The sequence below is a fragment of the Panthera leo genome, chromosome F3 (genome assembly GCF_018350215.1).
Source record: "Panthera leo isolate Ple1 chromosome F3, P.leo_Ple1_pat1.1, whole genome shotgun sequence".
In the NCBI taxonomy this organism is placed as follows: domain Eukaryota; kingdom Metazoa; phylum Chordata; class Mammalia; order Carnivora; family Felidae; genus Panthera; species Panthera leo.
Genome location: NC_056696.1, coordinates 22,202,065 through 22,227,148, shown reverse-complemented (window position 1 = coordinate 22,227,148; position 25,084 = coordinate 22,202,065). Strand labels below are relative to the sequence as shown.

Below are 25,084 nucleotides of genomic sequence, written 5' to 3'. Positions count from 1 at the left end.
GTTGAGGCCAGAGAGTGACCACAATTGATCAAGCCTGGGACCTCTGTAGCTGAGAGCATAGTCTTTTGCTAGAAAAAGAATAGGTAGGGAGGATAGCACTAGTGAACAGCTATGGGGTGCAAACTATAATTATCATATTAAAAAATAGCTTTGTATTTTTTATGGTAAACTGGGTAGAAGAGGAAGGACAATATTAACTGAGAAATTGGAAGTGAGATTAAGGGAGGAGTTTTGTTCTGAGATGGACATGCATGTTCGGATGCTGATGGGAAGGACTAATATATATGCAGAGGTAAAAGGACCAGAAAAAGAAGAGATAATGGATGTGTTGGGACATTTTCTAGATATAATAGGAGGAACTTGTTGGAGCTTACCTATACTGACCCCTATATTCTCTGTTAGGATGAAGGCAGGTCATTTTCAGGGAGGAAGAGGAAGAATGGGCCTATGGCAGAAGTTTGAGGAGAGAGAAGTTGTGGAAAAGCCCTCTTGTAAAAGAGAGAGAAAGATGGTCAGAGAAACACAGTGGTGTTACCAGAAATACTGAGGGCACCTTTGAATTTAGTAATCATAAATGTGTAAGAGTACCAGCTTTCTCTCCTGTGTGGCTTTTTCATTTAAATTCTGGTGCATGAATATGGAGTAAGTATAGAGAAAACATGAAAAGAGTGTGGAGTTAGTGTGGAGAAAATGTGAAGAAAGTGTGCAGAAAGTGGATAGTTAGTTTCTTTCAAAAAAGGGGATGGAGAGGGCAAGAGAGCTTAAGGTTTTGGCAAAAGAACTATTGAGGTGGTTAACCATTATATTTATTCTGGAAAAGGGCAGAACAAAAGGCAGAAGGCAGCTGAAGAAAAGGATACACCAAAGATACAAAAGACTGAGAGCCTAAAGAGATCCAGGAGTGATCCCATAGCAAGTACTCAGATAAGCAGTCTGGAAGGATAGAAGGGATATGGTCACAGAGCACAAGGACTATATCTAAGGACTGCTAAGGGAGAGAAAAATTTATTTGAAGAAGAAAATGTCAAGGAACATTTCTTTTTAAAAAATATTTATTTATTTACTTTGAGAGAGAGAGAGAAAGAGAGAGAGAGAGAGAGAGAGAGAGAGAGAGAGATGCAGAGAGACAGGGAGAAAGAGAATCAATGTTGGGCTTGATCTCACGAACTGTGAGGTCATGGCCTGAGCCAAAATCAAATGTCAGACATGTAACTAACTGATCCACCCTGGTGACCCAAGAGATATTTATTTCTAATTGCTGGGTTAAGGCATTTGTATATACTCAATGCTTTATACATTCAACATTGTTTTCCTAGATTAAATTGTGAGCCTATTGAGAGCAGGGACTGTGTCTAAAATATGTTTTTGCTTACCTAGAGCCTCACAAAACCTCTCTCCCAAAGAATATTTTGAAAGAACAATATATTTTTTTTAATTTTTAAACTTTAATTTAAGTACAGTTAACATACAAATATATTAGCTTCAGATGTACAATATAGTGATTCAACAACTCTATACGTTACTCGGCGCTCATCATGATAAGTGTACTCTTAATCCCCATCACCTGTTCTACCCATCCCTTTACCCACCTCCCCTGTGGTAACCGTCTGTTTGTTCTCTAGAGTTAGGAGTCTGTTTCTTTGTTTCTCTCTCTCTCTCTCTTTCTTTTTTTCTCCTTTGTTCATTTGTTTCTGAAATGCCACATATGAGTGAAATCATATGGTATTTGTCTTTCTTTGACTGGTTTATTTTGTTTACCATTATACTATTTAGATCCAGGCATGTTGTTGCAAATGGCAACATTTCATTCTTCTTTATGGCTGAATAATATATATATTATATTTATAAAATATATATTTTATAATATATATTAAATATATTAAAAAAATAAAATAAAAATATATATTATATTTATATATATATATATAATATAATATAATATATATATATTATATTATATTATATATATATATATATATATATATATATAGAGAGAGAGAGAGAGAGAGAGAGAGAGACTTGGGCTGCTTCCATATCTTGGCTATTGTAAATAATGCTGCAATAAACATAGGGGTTCATACATCCCTTCAAATTGATGTGTTTTTTTTATTCTTTGAGTAAATACCCGGCACTGTGGTTACTGGATCATAGTTCTATTTTTAGTTTTTTGAGGAACCTCCACAATGGCTGTCCCAGTTTTCATTCCCATCAACAGTGCAAGAAGGTGGCTTTTTCTCCACATCCTTGCCAATACTTATTGTTTCTTGTGTTTTTTGCTTTAGTCATTCTGACAGGTGTGAGATGATATCTCATTGTAGTTTTGACTTACATTTCCCTGGTGATTAGTGATGTTGAGCATCTTTTTATGTGTTTATTGATCATCTGTATGTCTTCTTTAGAGAAATTTCTGTTCATCTCTTCTGCCCAGTTTTAATTAGATTATTAGGGTTTTTTTGGTGTTGAGGTGTATGAGTTCTTTATATATTTTGGATATTAACTCTATCAGATGTTCCATTTGTAAATATCTTCTGCCATTTAGTAGGTTGTTCTTTTAGTCTTGTTGATTATTTCCTTCACTGTGCAGAAGGTTTTTATTTTGGTGTAGTTCCAATAGTTTATTTTTGCTTTTACTTCCCTTGCCTCAGGAGGCATATCTAGAAAAATGTGGCTACAGCCAATGTCAGATAAATTACTGCCTGTTCTCTCTTCTAGGATTTTTATTGCTTCAGATCTCACATTTAGGTCTTTAATTTATTTTGAGTTTATTTTTGTGTATGGTGTAAGAGAGTGGTCCAGTTTTATTCTTGTGCATGTAACTATCCAGTTTTCCCAACACCATTTGTTGAAGAGAGTGTCCTTTTCCCATTGCATTTCCTTTTTTCATTTGTTTGCTTTCTTTCCATATAAGGCTTTGTAAAATCAGTAATGAAATGGCTATTGCTGGGCATAAAATGCAGGCTCAAAGGGGTGTGGCACTGAGGGGCAGTGACAGTCTATCCGCTGGTAACTTGAGGGAAATGAGAAGTATAAATGACTCCCATGTTGTCATATTTCCTGTTTCAGAACTACAGGAAAGGTGATGCTTTGCTCATGTGTACACATTTCCCCCTGTCATCCCTCCTCCTTACTCCTATGTAACATTTCAATTGGACCAGCCCTCTTGGCCTCATGCCTACCATCCCTGGTCCACTCCCTGGACAGCCTCCTGAGACCTGACACCATTTAGGATTAGGCTATCAACTAGTACTCACCCGTGTAAGGTCATATTTATTCAGAGTGACACCCCATGTGATGCTCCCACTTCTGAGTGCATTCATCTTGCTCAGAAACTCTTAATCAATGAACCTATCACTTCTGAGGTGGATTGAAAGTTCTTTACAAAAGCAAAAGACCCAAGGTTTGCAAATGACTTGCCTTTTAAAAAATACATTCGAAAGGAAACAACCAAGATGTCTTTCAGGGGGTGAATGGTTAAGCAAACCCTGGTATATCCATGAAGTGGGACACTGCTCAGCAAAACAAACGAATACAACAACATGCAATACATGCAACAATTTGGATAGATCTCAAGGGCATCACACTTAATGGGAAAAGATAGTCTCAAAAGGCTATAGGGTTCCATTTATATAACATTCCCAAATAACAAAACTATGAAAGATTATTCCCAAATAACAAAACTATGGAGAATAATTAAAGGGCAGGGATAGGGTTGGGGAAGTATGACTATAACAGAGGAGCACAAAGAATTCCTACATGCCGTGGAACAGTTCTGTATCTTGTTATTTTTTGTTTTCATCACCACACATAGTTGTCAATTTTTTTCTTGTTATGCGAAATTTAAGAGCTTCTCTCTTAACAACTTTCAAATATACAATACAATAGTATTAACTACAGTCACTATGTTGTATGTTATATCCCCAGGACTTACTTTATAATTGGTAGTCTATACCTTTTGACTCTCTTCACCCATTTTGCCCATACTCTCTGGGCTACCTCTGGCAGCCACCTATCTGGTCTCTGTATCTGTGAGGTCTGTGGTGTTTTTCAGATTCCACATGTAAGTCAGATCACATGGTACTTGTCTTTCTCTGACTTACCTCACTTAGCACAATGCTCTCAAGGTCCATCAACGTTGTTGCAAATGGCAGGATTTTTTTTCTGTTTTTGGGTGAATAACATCCCTGTGTGTGTGTGTGTGTGTGTGTGTGTGTGTGTGCGTGTGTGTGCGTGTGTGTGCGTGTGTGTGTGTGTGTGTGTGTGTGTCTGTCTGTCCCACATTTTCTTTATCCATTTATCCATCAGTAGATACTTAGGTTGTTTCCATGTCTTGGCCATTGTAAATACTGCTGCAATGAACATGGGGCTACAAATACCCTTTCAAGTTAGTATCTTTGTTTCCTTTGGATAAATATCCAGAAATGGAATTGCTGGATCATATGGTTAGTTCTATTTTTAATTTTTTAAGGAACCTCTATACTTTTTTTCCATTATGCTGCACCAATTATATTCCCACCAGCAGTGCACAAGACTTCTTTTTCCTCCATTCTCACCAACATTTGTTATTTCTTATCTTTTTATAATAGCCATTCTAACAGGTGTGAGGTGGTCTCTCATTGTGCTTTTGATTTGCATTTCCATGATAAATAGTGATGTGGAGCACATTTTCATGTACTTATATGACAATGGTAATCTGTATGTCTTCTTTGGAAAAATATCTATTCAGATCCTCAGCACATTTTTAATCAGATTACTTTTAGATATTGAGTTGTATGAGTAGTTCTGTATGTTGATTTCAACATTAGCTACATGATTCTGTTTATGGTATCAAAATTACATAGAAGTAAACACACATACAAATATACACATATAAGCAAATGAGTACATATAAAAACTAATGAAAACTAAATAAGGTATGTAATCTAATTAGCATTTGTATTAGGATTCTCCAGAGAAACAGGGCCAGACTGTACATACACATATACACATGTACATACACATATACACATACATGTCTGGAAGTTGGAGACCCAGGAAAGCCAGTTGTGTAGTTTGAAAGCCTGAGAACCAAGGGAACCAATGCTGTCAATTCTAGTCCAAGTATGAAGGCCTGAGAACCAGGAACACAGGGAACAGGAGGACATCCTTGTCTCCATTCAACAGTCAGGAGGAGAAAGGATAAATTCAACTTTCTTCCACCTTTTTGTTTTATCCAGGTCTTCAAGGAATTAGATAATGCCCACTTACATTAGGGATGGCTAGGTGTTTTACTCAGTCTGCTGATTCAAATGCTAATCTCCTCCAGAAATACTAACACAGACACAAGCAGCTATCTGGGCATCCTGTGGCCCAGTCAAGTTGACGCACAAAATTCACCATCACAGCAGTATTGTATCAATGTTCATTTCTGGTTTTGATATCGTGTATGTAAGATGTTAAAAGAAGACGTCACCATTAGGGGGTGTCAGGCAAAGCTTACACAGGACTGTATGTACTATTTATGCAACTTCCTGTTTCTAGAATTACTGAAAAAAATTGTAAGTCAATTTGAAAAGAGTTAAGATTACTTCTAAAATGATATCATCTTTACTTATTTGCATTCTGATTGAAAAGTACAGAAAGAGTCCCACTTTATTCTAAGAACAATTCTCTCTAAGATTTTAAGAAAACCCAGGGAAGAGCTCTTAGTAGAGCATCAAATGAATTGTGCTCTTGGTTAGACTCTGATCCTATTAGACTGATTCCCTTTTAATTGGATTCCCTCATATACTGAATTTTCTGCTCCTGAATTTCCATCTGCTAGAGACTGGGTATGACTGAACATTCCAGACCCTGACCACTTGTCTACCTGGCTCTCAGGTGATACTTCATTATTGTTCCATCTCTACTAAGGTGGATAATGGTCTTAGACAAAGTCTGTACTTTCTGATTATGTGATTTGCATACCATTGCCAGGTTAAATGACCTTTCCTTAGTTTACCATTTTAAATGTGACAATTCTGCCCCATTATTCTCTTAGAGTATGAGTACAGGTGTTTTTCTATCATAATACCACCCTTTGTACTCATTTAGTATTTGTTTGTTTATGCATTTAATGCTCATCTCCCCACTAGACTATAAGCCCAATGAGGACAGAGACTATGTCTATTTCCTTCCTTAAGTGGGGGAGGAAGCCATGTGCAAGCATGGGCTTCGTGGTCTTGGCCAAAAGTGGGAAAAGCAAGGATAAAGAATCTGAGGAGAGATTTCTTGAAAGTTTGAAGAAGAGTAATGAAGCCAGTGTGGCTGTGTAAAGTGAGCACAGGGGAAACCATAGAAATGAGGGCAGAGAGGTAACAGATATTGGGGAGTGCAGAAGATGAATTCAGGGCCACATAGGTGATAGCTTTTACTCTAGGCAAGATGAGAAATCTCTGAAGGGTTTTATTTATTTATTTATTTATTTATTTATTTATTTATTTATTTATCTTTATTTATTTTTGAGAGAGAGAGAGAGAGAGAGGGAGTGTAAGTGGGGAGGAACAGAGAGAGAGAGGGAGACACAGAATCAAAAGCAGGCTCCAGGCCCTGAGCTGTCAGCACAGAGCTCAACACGGGGCTTGAACTCACGAACCACAAGATCATGGCCTCAGCCGAAGTCGGATGCTTAACCCACTGAGCTACCCAGGTGCCCCTGAAGGGTATTAAACATAAAAAATTATTTGACATGTTTTAAAGGTATTTCCATTTTCTGATTCTCTAGTGTCTCTTTGAACCAGCTTTTAAAGAGAGAGAGTGGGGGAGGGACAGAGAGAGAAGGGGACAGAGTATCCAAAGTGGGCTCCTCACTTGACAGCAGCAAGCCCGATGTGGGGCTTGAACTTGTGAACTGTGAGATCATGACCTGAGCTGAAGTCTGATGCTCAACTGACTGGGCCGGCCAGGCACCCCTAAATTGAACAAACTTAAAAGAGGAAAAGAGGGATGCTATTTATCAATTCCCTAAAATCTCACACCTGCTATCTAGGAGACCCATGCCAAGTGTTTTTCTTGCATCACTTCCTTTTGTCCACTTATTTACCACATTAAGCAAATTAAGAAACCAAGGCTTGAGGCACCTGGATGGCTCAGTTGGTTAAGCATCTGACTTTGGCTCAGGTCATGATCTCGCAGTCGGTGGGTTTGAGCCCCACGTCAGGCTCTGCGCTGGCAGCCTGCAGCCTGCTTCAGATTCTGTGTCTCCCTCTCTCTCTGCCCCTCCCCTGCTCACACTCTGTCTCTAAAAAATAAATAAACATTAAAAATTTTTTTAAAGAAATTAAGGCTTACGGAGATTACAAAAATTACCCAAAGTCATGTATAGTAAATTGCAAATTTCTGATGCAAACCTGGATCTGCTCATTTTAAAGCTCATTCCAGCTATTCTGCTGTACTTCCGGAGTATAATCTGATTTAAGGAGTGGAAGAAGATAAGGCCGTAGAGGTAAGCAGTCTTCAGATTGTCAAAGATTTTGTATACCATATATAGTAGATGCTTATATATTTTATCTGTCTGGTTTTCCCTCCCCTTCCTGCTCAACTATCGATCGTAGTATCTTCTCCCCAGGGCTGGGTTGGGTATCTGATTTTTACCTGGCCTGTCAGAGTGACTCATTCATTCCTCTGGCTACAGTGATTGAGCCAAAAATGAACATGTGATCCCAGCCAGGCCAACCAGAGGCTTTCATTTCGGAGTTTTTTATTGAAATTAGAGAAGAGGATTTCTCTTCTGGGTCTTGGAGATGGAAGTATATAATTAGGAAATACCCATTAACCATCTTTCTTGCCACATGGAAAAACTAGTCCACAATGGGAAAAAAATAATTTGTGCATAATACTCTTCATTGTCAGTCAACTCAGGAATGCTTTGTGATGTACCCCAGAGCAGGGGTGGGAAGACAGAATGCATGTTCTTTTTGTATATTTACATTAGGCATATTATTAATATTATGTATCTTAATATAAAGTCAAAGACTTGTAAATTGGTAGAATCTCTCAATCAAAAATAGGTTTCCTAAAAAATTCAATATCTCTATTCTAGGATGTTTGTACATTAAGACAGTCCTCCATCTGGACTGAAGACTTGCATCTACTATTCTTCCTCTCCTCCCAAACTCATCCCATTAAATCAACAGAGAGATCCTTCTTTTTACAAAGTCAGCAGAAACAGGACAGAAGAGATGTCAGATGCTGTGATTTATAAGAATTAAAAGAGTAGAAAGATCCACAATGTGTAATCAGTACTTGTCACACCTCTGTTCAAAGCTCCCAGAGACTCTCTATCACATTTAGGATAAATCCAAAGTCATCACCATGGCCTATGAGGTCCTAGATGACCAAGCCTATATCTTCCTTTCTGACCTCATCTTCTATCAGTTTCCTTCTTGCCCAACTCCACTCCAACTGGGCTCTTGCTCTTCCTCAAATACTCCAGGCACCCTTACTTCAGAATGTACATTCTGTTTCCTCTTTTTGAAACACCTTTCTCTCAAATACCCACATGGCACTCTCAACTTCTTTCAAGTCTGTGTTCAGATGTCACCAAATCATTGAGCCTTTACTGCCCTCCCTAACTAAAATAACCTACCCAAACTTGTGTGCTGCTTTCTTTATAGTACTCATCACTACCTATTTGTTTCTTTGTTAATTATGTGTCCACCCTCACTGAAATGTATGCTCCATAGAAGCAAGGAGTCAAATGCTTTGGCCACTGCAGTATCCCCCATACCCTCTGGCACATAGTAGTGAGTGCTTGGTTACTAATCTTTGATTGGATAAATGAATGTAATTTGACATTTGTTGTGACAGTGTGCTAATAATTGTTTTGTAATGATTACCGAAGTATTCAGAGTTCCTTGAGTCTTTCTATTCTTTTTTTTTTTAAAAATATTTATTTTGAGAGAGACAGAGAGGGAATGTGCACGCACATGTGCATGCACGCAAATGGGGGAGGCCAGAGAGAGAGGGAGAAAGAGAATCCCTAGCAGGATCCACACTATCAGTGCAGAGCCAGATACGGGGCTTGATATACATATACATACACATATGCACATACATCTATGGAAGTTGGAGACCCAGGAAAGCCAGTTGTGTAGTTTGAAAGCCTGAGAACCAAGGGAACCAATGCTGAGCCGAAATCAAGGGTCAGACATTCAATGGACTGAGCCACCCAGGCACCTTGAGTCTTTTTGTTCTTAAATTAATATCACTAAACATTTTCCTTTTCTAAAATTGGTCATGCACATACACATACAACAGGTTTAAGAACCACTGGTTTTGTAGAAGTGTAAACATAGTTAAGATCACTGGTGATTAAATGAAGGATAGAATTGAGGGAGATAACGTTATGAACAGACTGTTGTAACTCAGGCTTTGAATGAAGAAATATTGAATTAGACAAGTGAAAATGGGTAAAAGTACATACTAAAAAATTTTAGGTAGTAATATTAGCAGAACTTGGAAAATGTCTCTCACGAGTGAGTTAAAGGGAGTAGTTAAGGGTGACTCCATATTTCTAGGTTGGGTGAATGGTTGATGATAATGCTACCAAATGAGAGAGAGAATACAAGAGTGGTGATGTGGAGATAGTGATGATCATCAAGTTAGTTTTGATAAGGCTGACTTGAGATAATGGTGAAGAAGACATCCAAGGAAATATGGTCAGAAGACCATCGGACATATGAGGCTGAAGATCAAAGGCATGGTCTGCAGATTTAGATTTTGGTGTCATGTCCAACAATTCCAGCCTGTGAACATGCCCCCAAATGAAACCATCATGATTCCTCCCAAATTACCCTTGCTTTTCCTTCTGTGTTACCTCTAGAAGATTATATTCAGTTTCCATCCTCTTATAAATGGAAAAATATGTGAAGTAACTTTTTTAAATGCATTTTTAAAAGTAATCTCTACACCCGACGTGAGACTCAAACTCATGACCCTGAGGTCAAGAGTCGGATGCTGTACTGACTGAGCCAGACAGGTGCCCCTAAAGTAGCTTATTTTTAAATTAACTATAATTTTACTGATATTACAAATGCACAAAATTTGCTTATCGAATAAGTCACAAAGAGAAGAACTGTCTCTATCTGAACCATTACTACTCCCCTGAAACAACCTGTTTTAGTTCTTAGTTTTTAATTTTAGGATTAATCTTTAAATTTCTAGATATACTGGGGTGCCTGGGTGGCTCAGTCATTTAAGCGGCTGACTCTTGATTTTGGCTCAGGTCACCATCTCACAGTTCATGAGTTCAAGCCCCACACCAGGCTGTGTGCAACAGTGAGGAACCTACTTGGGAGTCTCTCTCTCTCCCTCCCTCTTTGCCCCTACCCTGCTTGCGTTCTCTCTTAAAATAAATAAGTATTTTAAAAAATAAAAATAAATTTCTAGATATGATACCATTTCTTGGTTTATCAATTTAATACATTTTCGATTAATTTCTTATAGTGCAGATAAGTGTTTTGCTCTCTTATTTTCTGTTTATCTCTTCTCCCATCATCCTAATCTAACTTTATCACAATTTGTGGTCACATCAACAGAATGTTCACATTATTGTGACTATATAAAAACTCAGAACCAAGCAGTGTACTTATAGCTTAATCAGCTTTTCTTGTCTGGCCCAAATTTAGTTTTTCTTTCAAATTTACTTAGCTTTTTCAGTTGCTTAGTTTTTAGTTTTCTCGTTTTTAACATCTGTGCTTCGTTTTGGCAAATATTCTGTTTATCAAATTGCTGTCTCAAACATAACAGATAATCTCTCAATTCCATAGGTTTTCTGGAGACAACCCCCAAGCCCTTTGTCATCTTGTTCCAATTTAAGCAGTTGCTTCTAGACCTGCTGAATGTCTCATCCTGGCTCTTTAAGATTTATCATCAAAGTGGAACTGAATTTTGTCACTTTTCTATTTAGGCTACCTAGTTTAACAAGACTTACTATATTCCTCTTTCTTGTTTTATGCCCTTATTTTAACTGTAGCAATCATCCAATAATTCCTTATAAAGGAGTACTTAAGAGGTACATTTTTTTTTTTCACTTTATTTTTTTGGTACTTGCATGTCTGAAAAAAAACCTCATTTAGCCTCACACTTAACTGGAATTTGGTGAGCTATAGAATTTCATCTTGAAAATAGCCTTCCCTCAGGATTTAACACGTATGTTTCCACTGATTCCTGGTGTCTACTGCTGCTGTTTCTGAGAAGTCCAATGCCATCTCTTTTTTTCTTTTCATTGTAACTTAACTTTCCCTTTTTCTCTGGATACTTTTAGGTTCTCTTCTTTCTCACTAGTGTTCCAAAATTTTGTAACACTATAGTTTGAGATTGTTTTCAGGCTGGTACTCTTTAACCTCTTTTCACTATAGGACATTTTATTTATAATTTAAAATTTATAAAGTAAAATTCTCCTATATTTTAAAATTTCTTTTATTTATTTATTTTAAGAGAGAGACAGAGGCAGGGAGGGGTAGAGAGAGACAGAAAGAGAGAGAAGGAGAATCTCAAGCAGGCTCCATGCTGCCAGCACAGAGTCCAATATGGGGCTCGAACTCATGAACTGTGAGACCATGACCTGAGCTGAAATCAAGAGTTGGATGCTCAACTGACTGAACCACCTAGGCACCTTCCTATATTTTTCTTTTCTCTTTGCATACCTCCCATGTATTAGAAGTTGGATCTCTTGGACTTCTCTAATTCTTTTATCTTTTATCTCCCATTTCCCTCACATATCTTTTATTATCTTGAGTTTAGCTTTCTACATATAGTGAATTATTTACTATTAGCATCATGTGTTTAATTTCTACAAACTTTTTTATTTGATGATTGGTTCATTTTAGAGCATTATCTTTTAAGAAAGTCAGAGTTTCTTATCTGAACATATTAATTAAAGTAGGGGTTTTGCTAAGGGAGCGTTGGGAGTGAGCCAATTGATGTCCTGTTTATCTGTCTACCCTATGCCACCTGCCTTCCCTACTGCATCTTAGCTATTAGTTTGTAAAGAGTTTTCTGTCACTGAACTCCTGAGGCATTGAAGGCCCAGATGGGAAGTGCAAAGCTCTCTAATTAGTGGAATAGAATGTAGACCCTCACAGTGAGGGAGTTTTCATCGAAATTTAAAATTATAAGCAATAAAGGATTCATGGTTTTGAATTCATACAAAAAGAAACAAAATTTCTGTTCAAGTTACAATAATATTGCAATGTCCTTATATACCAAAGTATTAGGAATAGTTATCTCTGGGTGGTGAGAATGTATGATCAGAAAGAAAGGAAATTCAAAAGAAGATCGACTGACTGAAATAAAATCGAGGAATAAGGGTCTACATGAAGTAGGAATGTAATGAAGTATGAGTTAAGGTGGGAGAGAAGTACAGAAGTCAGTGGAAAGATCATGGGTTAAATTTTCTGAGCTAGTACAGAGCTAAATGATAATGCTTGCTTTGGAAAGTGGTGGATGGTGGCTGAAATGGAGTAATAATGAAAATCATAGATCACTGAATGGGTTATCTGCACAGTCCTTATAATCTTCAAGAGCTTTGATGGGCGAGAGGTGCAGATGTGCAAGACTCTGAGCCGTGTATCAAAATCCTTAAGGTCTAATTAAGGATTGTCCAAAGATAATGTGGATGAAGGAGTTGGCAGACCATACCTGTAGGATTTGCTACTTTATTCAAAGAAATAGCCCATCATACTTACCTGTGACTAAAACAGGCTATTTATAAACGGCAACTCTTAGGATCAAGCTAGGAAGAATCATATTTTAAACAAAGCATTATATTTCTCCTCTGTTTAGCTTCATGGTAGATGTTTTTTGCAGTGCTGAAAATCTCTGCTTTCTTACTAAACTGCTCTTTAGTATTTCAAACTCTTGATTTGTGTGCATACCTAATTGTACCAATGAATTCAGGGTAAAGGAAGATGCAAAGGTGGGGAGGGACTTGGAGTCTAAGAAATATTATAAGTCCCCTATTGATTTACAGAAGTCTTTCAGTTGTTTACATACCAACTGATTGTCTTGTCTGCCCCAGGTCTGGCTGACCCACTTCCTGGTTTGATAAAGATTGCGTGGAAGCCAGGAAAACATTGGCAAGATTAGTCAGATTCATTCAGAGGAAGTTACTTAAGAACTCATTTTATTTATGTTCCTTTATAAATATTTCCACACCCACCCTTTACCTAAAGTGTTCACACTGCAACCCCTCAAAACAAAACAAAACAAAACAAAAACAAAAACAAAAAACAAAAAAACCCTAGAGTTATAATGAAAACAAATTTATATTCTGGTTCTCCATGGGTGGTCCTGTGTTTGTGATCAGTGCCTACAATTAGTGCAGATTTTAGGACTGGCTTTTTTCCTCTCATAACATGCAGTACAAGTAATCCTGCTAGTATACCCCTCCCTTTAATCCTGAAGTTCAATTCTTCTTCTGATTCCATAGTCTTTTAATATTCCTTCAATGTTTTTATAATGCTTATTTATTTATTTTTGAGACAGAGAACGAGCACGTGCATGCACAAGCGGGGGATGGGCAGAGAGAGAGGGAGACACAGAATCTGAAATGGGCTCCAGGCTCTGAGCTGTCAGCCCAGAGCCTGACACAGGGCTCGAATCCACCAACTGTGAGAACGTAACCTGAGCTGAAGTCAGAGACCTAACTGACTGAGCCACCCAGGCGTCCCTTCCCTCAATATTTTGTAATTCTGCCTAATGGGATTCAGGAGCCCATATGGTTTGAATAGGGTGATTAATTGCTTTAAGTTACGAAAACATCCAGAGGAGATCATTTGCTACCAGAATTCTTTCAATTCCCCTGGCTTGTAGTCCCCTGAATTCATGGGAATACAGACTGTTTTTCCTATGTAATACACACACATACATACATGTATATGTACATATTTTTAAAAAGCAATTTTTAGCTCTGCAAATTAGAAACTTAATAGTCTGCTGATATCCCCTCAATATTACAACTATATTTTTCTCCTTGATAAAATAAAAGTTTGAGTTTCTTAATAGAATTGTAGATTCAGGGGATTTATATTCATACGGTGCCCTGGGGATGTAATTTCCCAGTGGGTCAGAGTTCTGTTTTACCTTAAAACTGTATCAGTAATGCTGCAGACACATTTTTGCTTGTCAGCTCACCCCTTTCTGAACTACACAGAGCACATCCCTTTGGTTGATATATTCTCTTTGGTAATTTAGAAGCATCAAATAGGACACAGGTGTCTTTCACATTTCATCATATTTAATGATATTTCTAGGCCCTTGCTTTCTTGTTTCTGAAAGTGATTTGTACAGGTAGCAAATTCCAAACAGTAAGCATGAATTTTGTAACAATATTTCATAGATTCTTAGATGCACACTTATGTTTGCATTTTACATGCCAGAAACTAGTATGTATTTTATGATTGACAGCATCTTACAATTAACCGGCACATTTTTCATTTTCTTGGTTATACATAAAATAATGGTTCATCATTGACTGCATAGCATCTTAGGTTCTATGAAATATGGTAGGTATTAGAAGGTAGTCTTTATTTCCAATACTTGGATCTCTTTTCAGTATCTCTGGTTCTTCAAAAATTTTGGATGTTACAGAGTGTGATAGTTAACATCTTATGTCAACTTGACTGGCCCTGATTAAATATTATTTCTGAGTGTGTATATGAAGGTGTTCCCAGATGAAATTAGCATTTGAATTGGTGGACTCAGTAGATTGCCCTCCCTCATGGGGGTGGAATCATCCAATCTGTTGAGGGCTTAAATAGAACAAAAAACCGAGGAAGGAGGTATTTGCCCCTTTATGTTTCTGCCTGCCTGCTTGAGTTGAGTAATCTCATCTCATCCTCTCTGGCCTTTAGACTGGAATTTACACCATCAGCTTCCCTGATATATATATTTATATATATATGTTATGATATATATATTTATATATATAAATATATATATATTTATATATATTTATATATATTTATATATATTTATATATATTTATATATATATAATTTCCTATTGGTCTCTGTCTCTGGTCTCATATATATATATATATATATATATATATACACACACACACATACATAATTTCCTATTGGTCTCTGTCTCTGGCAAACCCTGACTAAAACAGAGAGGACATAAATTTGATTCACAAAAACTTGGATACATTATTATTGTTATAAGACTTGCTGTTTTGGGAGAATAAAGCCATTGGTACAATGTCTTGCCAAGCATCATCAGCATATGTACTTCTTAAAGATTTATATGTTACAGAATGTCCATATCTCATTACAACAATGCAGAATTCCTTTCTAGTTTGACTCCTTTCTCACATAATTGAGAAATAGGGCATCAATCTGTTCCTACTTTAGAAATGTTTATTCTCAGAGATCTATCTATGTAACGAGACTGTACAACTTCAGCTCTGGATAGAATTACTTTAACAGAAATAAATTATAATATTATATGGATAACTTTTGCTCAGAAGTTTTCTAAGCAACAATCATTTTTGGACAATCTCTGTCTTTTGTCAAACTGTTCCCTAGGCCATCACAAATTACGCTGTTCAAAACCACTTACTTAATGAAAAATATCCTGAAAAACTGCTGTCAAAGAATAGAGGTAGCTCAATTTTTTCTTTCCTTTTTCTTTTTTTGTTTTTTGCTTTAGTCTCCTATTATTAGTTTTCATCTGTTTATTATTAACTTTTTTCTATCATTTCTAATTGTTGTAAGCAGCATCAAATTATCTTTGGGAGGGGCGCCTGGGTGGCTCAGTCGGTTAAGCGTCTGACTTCAGCTCAGGTCATGAGCTTACAGTTTGTGGGTGCAAGCCCCACATCGGGCTCTGTGCTGACAGCTCAGAGCCCAGAGCCCGGAGCCCAGAGCCTGTTTCAGATTCTGTGTCTCCCTCTCTCTATGCCCCTCCCCCACTCGTGCTCTGTCTCTCTCTGTGTCAAAAATAAATAAACATTAAAAAAAATTATCTTTGGGAACATGTTCAGTTTAAATCAATTAATATGACTACAAAAAATTTTACATAAAGCATATATAAATTTATATATCACCCAATTTATAATGAAACTTTTATAATAGGACAAAACAAAGTCAAATTATTTTTCTAACAAATTAAATTATATAAATATTGAGTAAAATTGTACACTTGGACACAGTTAACATTTTGTTAGTTTTTTTCAACAAACTTAAGAGGTGCTTTTTGCCTTTAGAACAGAGCAGTGTGGGGGCGCCTGGGTGGCTCAGTCGGTTAAGCATCCGACTTCAGCTCAGGTCATGATCTCGCGGTCTGTGAGTTCAAGCCCCGTGTCGGGCTCTGGGCTGATGGCTCGGAGCCTGGAGCCTGCTTCCGATTCTGTGTCTCCCTCTCTCTCTGCCCCTCCCCTGTTCATGCTCTGTCACTCTCTGTCTCAAAAATAAATAAAAGTTAAAAAAAAAAAATTAAAAAAAAAAAAAAAGAACAGAGCAGTGTGCCTTCTTTTACCTCTTTTACTTTTCCTTCTGTTATTTTTGTACGTAGTTACAATTTGAGTCAGGAACATTTGACATAATTTTTCTATTGATTCTTATGAATATGATTTTATAACTAGTGGTTTTATAATTTCCGTGTGAAATTATGTTCTTTTTCTATTTTATGTGAGAAAATAGACACTATAAAATTATCAGTATCTTGCCCTATGAAGATAATGGCAACCAAATGTTTTATTTATTTATTAAATTATTTTTTGGGAGAGCATAAGCAGGGGAGAGGCAGAGAAAAGGGGACAGAGGTTCCAAAGCAGGCTCTGCCTGATAGGCTGACAGCAGTGAACCCAATATGGTGCTTGAACCCACAAACCACAAGATCATGACCTGAGCCAAAGTTGGACATTCAACTGACTGAGCCACCCAGGTGTCCCCCCATATGTTTTATTTTGAGTGATATAGTGAATGTCCATGACATATAGATATTCTACAGGCTTACTACTTTATTCACGAAGTTTAACAATTTTTGTCATTGGATTGGAAATGTTTTTTTAATAAAATTAAAGTTTATTTCTTTTTAAGAGAAAGAGAGTGTGAGCAAGGGAGGGACAGAGAAAGAGGGAGACAGAGAGTCCCAAGCAGGCTCCACACTGTCAGCCCAGAGCCTGATACAAGTTTCGATGTATGTGAGATCATAACCTGAGCTGAGATCCACAGTCAGATGCTTACCCAACTGAGCCACCCAGGCGCCCCTAGATTGGAAAATTTTTAATGAAAGTTTTCTACCTAAAATTAAAAAAAAAAATTTTAGAGAGGTGAACATGTAATTGTTGAAACCATTTTACAACACAAAAGTTGTTGGCATGGTTCAAGGATGTGTTTTCAGTGATTTAAAAATCTTTTGTTTTTAGATTTATTGTCTCATAATGCAAAGGAAAAAAAATATTTTAAGATAACTATCAAGTGACTGAAAGAGGAGGCACCTGATAGAATATTTGTTAAATGTGTTCATTTTATTGGTACATTTTCCGTAAAAATAATCTTTTTTTTCAAGTTATCATATTTTCCTTCATTTAAGACATTAGAATGTCCTAACCTAGCCATGACTGTGGATGCAAGAACAATCCTGTTCTTCAACTTTTTGATTACAAATGACAAGGAATAGAGGTGCCTGGGTGGCTCAGTTGGTTAAGTGACCAACTTCAGCTCAGGTCATGATCTCGCTGTTCCTGAGTTTGGGCCTCCTGACGGGCCCTCTGCTGACAGCTCTGTGTCTTCCTCTCTCTCTACCCCTCTCCCACTTGCGCTCTGTCTCTCTCTGTCTCTCTCTCAAAAATAAACATTAAAAAAATGTTTTTTAATTAAAAAAATGCCAAGGAAAGATAGTGATTCACATTGCTATATTCAGACCACTGTGTTAAAGCGATACATTCAAAGGCATTTTAAATGATGCATCCTTCTTTCTAAATAATTAATCAATATGGCACACATTTTTTTTTCTCATTGGTAAAGGTATATTCAGAGACAGTAAAGTCTACCAAATATAGGAAACCTAATATGGGACACCCCAAGGAATAATTTTGCAAAAGATGCAAGGTATGCCCATCTATAGTTGCTTCTTGGACCTAGATTTGACTAAGTAGAGATTCATTCCATTATGGAAATAGGAACAATACTAAAATCTCAGGGTTTTTCCAACTGTATTAGTCAGCTTGGGCTGCCATAACAAAATACTACAGACTGAGTCTTTTAAACAACAGAAATTTATTTCTCACTGTTCAAGGTCAAAGTGCCAGCCAAGTCAGTTACTTATAAAGGTTCTCTTCCTGGTTTATAGAAGGCCACCTTCTCACTTAGCAATATGCATTGAAGGTTTGTCCATGTCTTTTGATGGCTTCATATCTCCTTTCTTTTTAGCACTGAATAATATTCCATTTCTGGATGTACCAACTAGAGCTAATCCTATTAGATCAGGACCCCAACTTCATGACTTTGTTTAACTTTAATGACTTCCTTAGAGGCACCTTCTTCAACTATAGCCACATTTGGGGTTAGAACTTCAACATACGGATTTGGGGAAGATACATTCAGTGCATAACAGCACCCCCCCTTGCTTTATAAACCAGAAAAAGATCCATACAGAATGATGGGAAACTCAAGATTAAAAGAGACCTAAAAATTATGAAGATAAAGCTTTCCTTTGGTGTTTTCTATCAAAAACCTTTTAAATAACTTGTTAAGTAAATTCATGGGAAAACTTGATTCTCAGTTGAAAACATTTTCTGGGACATTACTACCTTCCCTCCTTGTATATGTCTCTTCAGTCTTTTCTAAGTTGTTACAGATTCCCTTCTACTACAGAATAATCCACTGCCCTAAGATTCTTAACTTGGGTCATGTTCAAGAGCTTAAAGAACTATTTGAAACTGTATGAAAGTTTTTGTGTTGTTCCTATTTTTTTATTTTAGGTGCATAGCTTTTATCAGATTTAAAAACGGTCTATGACAGCACTATGACAGACTATGGTAAGACTCTATCTTACCAGAGTGATGCAGTTTTCTGGTTTGAAAGTCTCTTTTGAGGGTAGATGTGGCATATCCACTCAAAAAAAAGCTAGTAAGAGGTATTTTGGATGTTCAAAGTACTGAGCTTCACGCTAAGAATAGAAAAACGAATACCATAATTCTGTAATAAAGACTCAGTAAAATACAGAATAATAAGGAAGAGTTGAAGAGAGGTAAATTTATTGAACACACAATTTTTTCTGACTCTAAAAACTTTTTTTTTTAATTTCACTATGCCCAGTTTGACTTGCCTCCTTCTGAACCTTATTAAAGCTGCAGGATATTGGGCATGAAGTATCTAATCAGTTTTTTTCTCATTATGAGTTGACATTATGTTGGGGAAAGGATGAAATTTAGCAGTGTTGCACTTATTTTGCAAGTGGACAAGTGGAGGCTTTCATTTTCAATTTTTTTTTTTAATGTTTATTTATTTTTGAGACAGAGAGAGACAGAGCATGAATGGGGGAGGGGCAGAGAGAGAGGGAGACACAGAATCCGAAGCAGGCTCCAGGCTCTGAGCCGTCAGCCCAGAGCCCGCCGCGGGGCTCGAACTCGCTGACCGCGAGATCGTGACCTGAGCTGAAGTCGGACGCTTAACCGACTGAGCCACCCAGGCGCCCCTCAACTTTTTTTTAATTGAAGTATAGTTGACACATAATGTTACATTAGTTTCAGATATATAATAGTGATTCAACAACTCTGTACTATGCTATGCTCACCACAAGTATAGCTACCACCTGCTACCATGCAATGCTATTGACTATATTCCCTGTGCTGTGCCTTTTATCCCATGACTTATTCATTCCATAACTGGAAGGCTGTATCTCCTACTCCCCCCACTCCCCTTCACCCACATTGGCCATCCTCCCCTCTGGCAACCATCAGTTTGTTCTCTGTATTTATGGGTCTATTTCTGCTTTTGGTTGCTTTGGTTATTCATTTTGGTTTTTAGATTCCACATACAAGTAACATTGTATGATATTGTTCTTTGTCTGACTTATTTCACTTAGCACAATACCCTCTAGGTCCATCCATGTTGACACAAATGGCAAGATCTCTTTTTTATGGCTGAGTAATATTCCACCATGTATATATACATATCTTCTTTATCCATTCATCTATCGTTGGACACCTGAGTTGCTTCCATACCTTGGCTATTATAAATAATGCTACAATAAAAATAGAATCTTTCATCTTCAATTTTAATTTCAAGAAAGAAATTCTACATTGTTCTTTAAAATCTCCTCCAATTCATACACATAGACTAGGATTGATCCGAAAGAGAAATAGCAGAGAGTGAGCCTACAGGTAAGAAAGATAATCAACTCTACAGCCAGTTTTTGCAGCAAGAATCCAAAAAAAGGGGAAATCTCTGAAGAAATTCAATTCACTGATAATTATATGAGCTTAAAGGTTATACTTAAAGCAAATGTGTAAGACAAGACCTAAGACAAATAACAAGGGCCTTGAAGCAAGAAGCACATACCCTTCCAGTCTATGTGGGATACAAGAAGCAGGTCCAAAAGGGACCATAACATTAACATGTACTAGAAAGAGACTGAGTTCGACATGCAATATACAATTTGTTGTACAAATCCTTCTTGACTTATAATGTGATTACATCTGAGAGCTGTAGCTCACTGCTGCTGCCTAGCATCACAAGAGAGCATCGCTCAGGAAAATATCAAAATTCATAACTTGAAGTACAATTCCTAGTGAATGCACATCACTGTTGCACTATCATAAGGTTGAAAAATCATTAAGTTGAATCATTGTAAGTGGGGGACCATCTGCATGTATCTATGTTGAGTAATTTATATACATACTTCCCAGTATAGGAGGTGGGTCCCATTACTCCCCATCTATTCTTCTCTGTCCTCAGCAACTACTATGTTAGTTTCCTACAGCTGCTGTAACAATTCGAATTTATTATCTCACAGAGCTATAGTTTGGAAGTCCTAAATGGGTCGCACTGAGCTAAAATTGAGGTGTGCCTTCCTTTCTGGAGGCTCTAGGGGAGAAGAGGTTTTCTTGCCCTTTCCAGCTATCCAGGCTTCCCAAGTTCCTGCATCCTTGGGTCTCTTCCATCTTCAGTAATAGCTGGTCAAGTCTTATATTGCATCACTCTGACACTGACTCTTCTGCCTCCTTCTTTCACATAAAAGGTCTCTTATGATTACATTAGGTAATCCAGGATGATCTCTATTTTAAGGTCAGATGATTAGCAACCTTCATTCCATCCACAGCCTTTGTTATGTAATATATGACAGATTCCGGTAATTAGTACTTGGACAACTTTGGGGAGGTGGGGGGCATGATTCTGTCTACCACAACTACCAAGGTAAAAAACACTTTAAGTAATGTTTCCTATAATAGTATGACAGGATAGACATTTCCTGAGCTGTAAACCTTCTTGTACCCAGTCTCTTATACCCATTAAAGTGACTGAGAAAGCAAGAAGTATATTGTTACTACAGGATGTGTAGTTATTAAGTTAACTTAGGACTCAGATGTGAGATGATGTAGCCTTCTCTAAACTGAAGAATATGAAACTCAGAGAGATTTCTGATTCTTCATGTCACAGAAAGTCAATGTTAAAACCTCAAATTACTTCCACTGTTTCTGATTTATTTTCTCAGTGCAATGCTATCATTAACATTATTTATTATATAATTGGAGAAATTTAAAAAAAAGAGGGGGCGCCTGTGTGGCTTAGTCAGTTGAGTATACGACTCGTGATTTTGGCTCAGGTCATGAGGGGTTGTGGGATCGAGCCCCACGTGTGGCTCCATGCTGAACGTGGAGCCTGCTTGGGACTATTTCTCTTTCTCTCTCTCTTTCAAAAAAAAAAAAAAAGAAAGAAAGAAAAAAGGAAATAAAAATAAAAAACAAATAACCAAAAACCAAAAAAAAAAAAAAAAGTCATTTGCCTAGAGTTACAGTAGGCATTAACTGTCTCCATTTTACCTTTTTAAAGGTGAGGAACATGGGACTCTTTAGTAACCACACTGCTGACATTGGCAGAGCCCAGGTTTGCCTGACTGCAAAGTCCATGCCCTGGCGGTAAGCATCTAGCCAGTCCACCACCATGTTATTATCATCAGGAATGTGAAAAGTCATGTTCTTGACTTGTAAGATCTCAGTAATTTAGTCTAGAAATTCACAATTGTTTTATAATTCCCATGAATACCTCTGGCTATTTCAAGTGATGCCATAAATTTTTAAACATAAAATAGAAGTCACGTTCTGAGTTAATCTATTTATGCTAATTCATTTTATTAAGAATATTTTTGATACATATCACCTTTTAAATAAGTAAAGAGAATTAATACGAGATAAGGGGCAGCCACAGCAATCTATTTGATGTTCAATTCCCCAAAATTGGAGCTTTAATACAATTACACTGTTTCTGAGATTCAAAGGCTCTCTCATTCTCTGTCTTTGAAGCAGGCTTCTTCCAACTTAAACATCGTTTCCGTAGCCTGATGTTTAGCACATTACTCAATAGTGTTGTCAAGTCTATATAAAATACACCATGAGAATGTTACAGAAAATTTACATTTTAAGTGGTAGGTTTCAGGGTGTGGGTGAGAGAAACATTCTTGCCCTTTGCATCATCTCCAACTGTTTTTTGCTTACAGAGAAAGATTGTTTACCCAATTGGCCTTTCTTCTGGCTTATTTCTGAGTACTGTGTAAGTGGAAAACACTCCTTCAAGAGCATGTAAAATATACCCCACCCTGTGTTTTGTGAATGTTGTCATCATGCACAGGTATTGAGTAATAGCCAGGGAAAGTCACGCTATGATGCTTCCACATCACCTATTAGGAACAATCAGGAACATGAAAGAGCAAGTGAGTCTCTCTGGACAGGGTTCACTTGCAGGAAGACACAGAGGCAGGGGAAGTGGAAGCATTAGAGGCTGAGGCACAAGACCAACTCGAATCTTAAACTTCTTTCGTTTGGTTTCAGTGATGAGACATCTAGGAAACAAATTGGGAAGTAAACTGAAGATAACTGTTCCTGTGATCTTTATTTTATCAAATAACGATCTTTTCTCTGAAGTTTTTCCCTGGCTTCAGCTCAAAGGCAATTTGACCGTTTAGTTTTCTGAATGAATTTACGTAGAATGCTGAAATAAATTTCGCTTAATTTAGGCATTTAAATTAATTATTATTATTATTTTTTAAACATGTATTTTTCTTAATGTTTATTTATTTATTTTGAGAGAGGGAGAGTGTGTGTACAAGTGGAGGAGGGGGAGAGAGAGCGGGAGACAGAGAATTCCAAGCAGGCTCCGTGCTGTCAGCATGGAGTCCCAGGAGGGGTTTGAACTCACCAACTGTGAGATCATGACCTAGCAGAAACCCAGGGTTGGAGGCTCAACCAGTGGTGGAGCCACACAGGCGCCCTGCATTTAAATTAGTTATTATAGTGAAAGCAATCTGATCGCTTTTGAATGCCAGTTATTGAGAGTCCTTGAAGTAATGACTTATGTCTGAATTAAAAAGCAATAAATGATTTATCAAACTGTTTACTGTTTATCTTAAACAACTCCCCTCTACTTCATAGCCAGACTGTGGCTAAGCTCTGTAAAGGTTTGAGTCCTTAATAGTACATTGGAATTGGAGATGGAATTGGGGAACAATTGTTATTTCTAATCTTTCTTTTTTTTAACCTCAGCTTTGTTGATAACTATAGGAAATAAAGCAGCTCTGGGTTTCCTAAGTCTGTGATATTAAGTTTTTGAAATACAATTATTAAATAAGTTCTAACACATGTCGAAGATATCTATGTCTATATACAGTAAAACTTTGGATTGTGAGTAACTTGTTCTGAGAGTGTTCCGCAAGAGAAGCAAACATTTCTAATAAATTTTAACTTGATAAACAAACGATGTCTTGCAATACAAGTACTATGTGAGAGAGAATTTTACTTTCCCAGCTTGGTTGGGTGTCCACTCTAGGATAATCTATTGTAGCAGTTTGGATAAGGGTTAAGAAAACTAAATGATACAAAAATGGCCTATAACCCTATTCTTGCCACCAAGAATAGCATCACATCTCTTCCTTTTTTCTTTTAACTTTTTATTTTGAAATAACTATAGATTCATACGCTGTTTCAAAGAAATGTACAGGGAGGTACCATGCAACCTTCCTATCACCTCCTCTAATTTTGACATCTTACATAATTATAGTCTAATATCAAAATCAGGAAATTTACCTTGATATAATCCATGGATCTTATTCAGATTTCCCCATTCATACCTGTATTTGTGTGAGTGTGTGTGCATAGTTCTATGCCATTATGGCACATATGTAGCTTTGTGTAACTACCACCTCAATCAAGTTGCAAAAATATTCAATCAGCACAAGTCTCCCTCATGCTACCCTTTTATAACTATAGCTACCCTGAAATTTCTCATCTGGTAACCACAGATCTGTTTTCTTTCCTTATAGTTTTGTTATTTCAAGAATGTTATATAGAGAGAGAATCATAGAATAGGTAACTTGAAAGACTGGCTTTGTTTTTTTTCATTCACATAACTCCTTTGAGTTCCATCCAACTTGTTTTATGTATCAATAGTTGTATTTGTTTTGCTGCATAGTACTCCATGATATGGATATACCACCGTTTGCCCCGGTTTGTTTAACCATTAACCTTTTGAAAGATATCTGAATTATTTTGCCTGGGGCTATTATGGATAAAGTTGCTATGAACCTTCATGTAGAGACTTTTGCATGATTTTTTTCTGGGATAAATGTTCAAGAGCACAATTACTGGATTGTATAATGTGGTAGGTAAAATAATGGTCCTTCAAAGAGTTCCATGCACCAATCCCTAGAACTTGTGAATATGTTGCTTTACATGACACAAAGGACTTTGTATATGTGGAAAGAAATTATGGATCTTGAGGAAGGGAGATTTTCCTGGGTTACCTTCATGCACCCAAAGTGATAAAAAGTGTTCTTATGGGAGGGAGGCAAGAGGATCAGGGCCAGAGATATTAAAAGATGATGCCCTTCTGGCTTTGAAGAT

The 25,084-nt window shown here is 37.1% G+C and overlaps 1 long non-coding RNA gene across 2 annotated transcripts in view; it reads left to right on the top strand.

The window, feature by feature from the left end:
- The window catches only part of LOC122211394, a 78,336-nt gene that overhangs the window by 43,442 nt on the left and 9,810 nt on the right, over window positions 1-25,084 (top strand). The window contains exon 3 of one of the 2 annotated variants that reach the window (XR_006198662.1): window positions 7,386-7,459. The exons of the other annotated variant lie outside the window; for it this stretch is intronic. This is a non-coding gene — a long non-coding RNA (uncharacterized LOC122211394). The remainder of the gene's footprint in view (window positions 1-7,385; window positions 7,460-25,084) is intronic. 2 annotated transcript variants of the gene reach the window in all.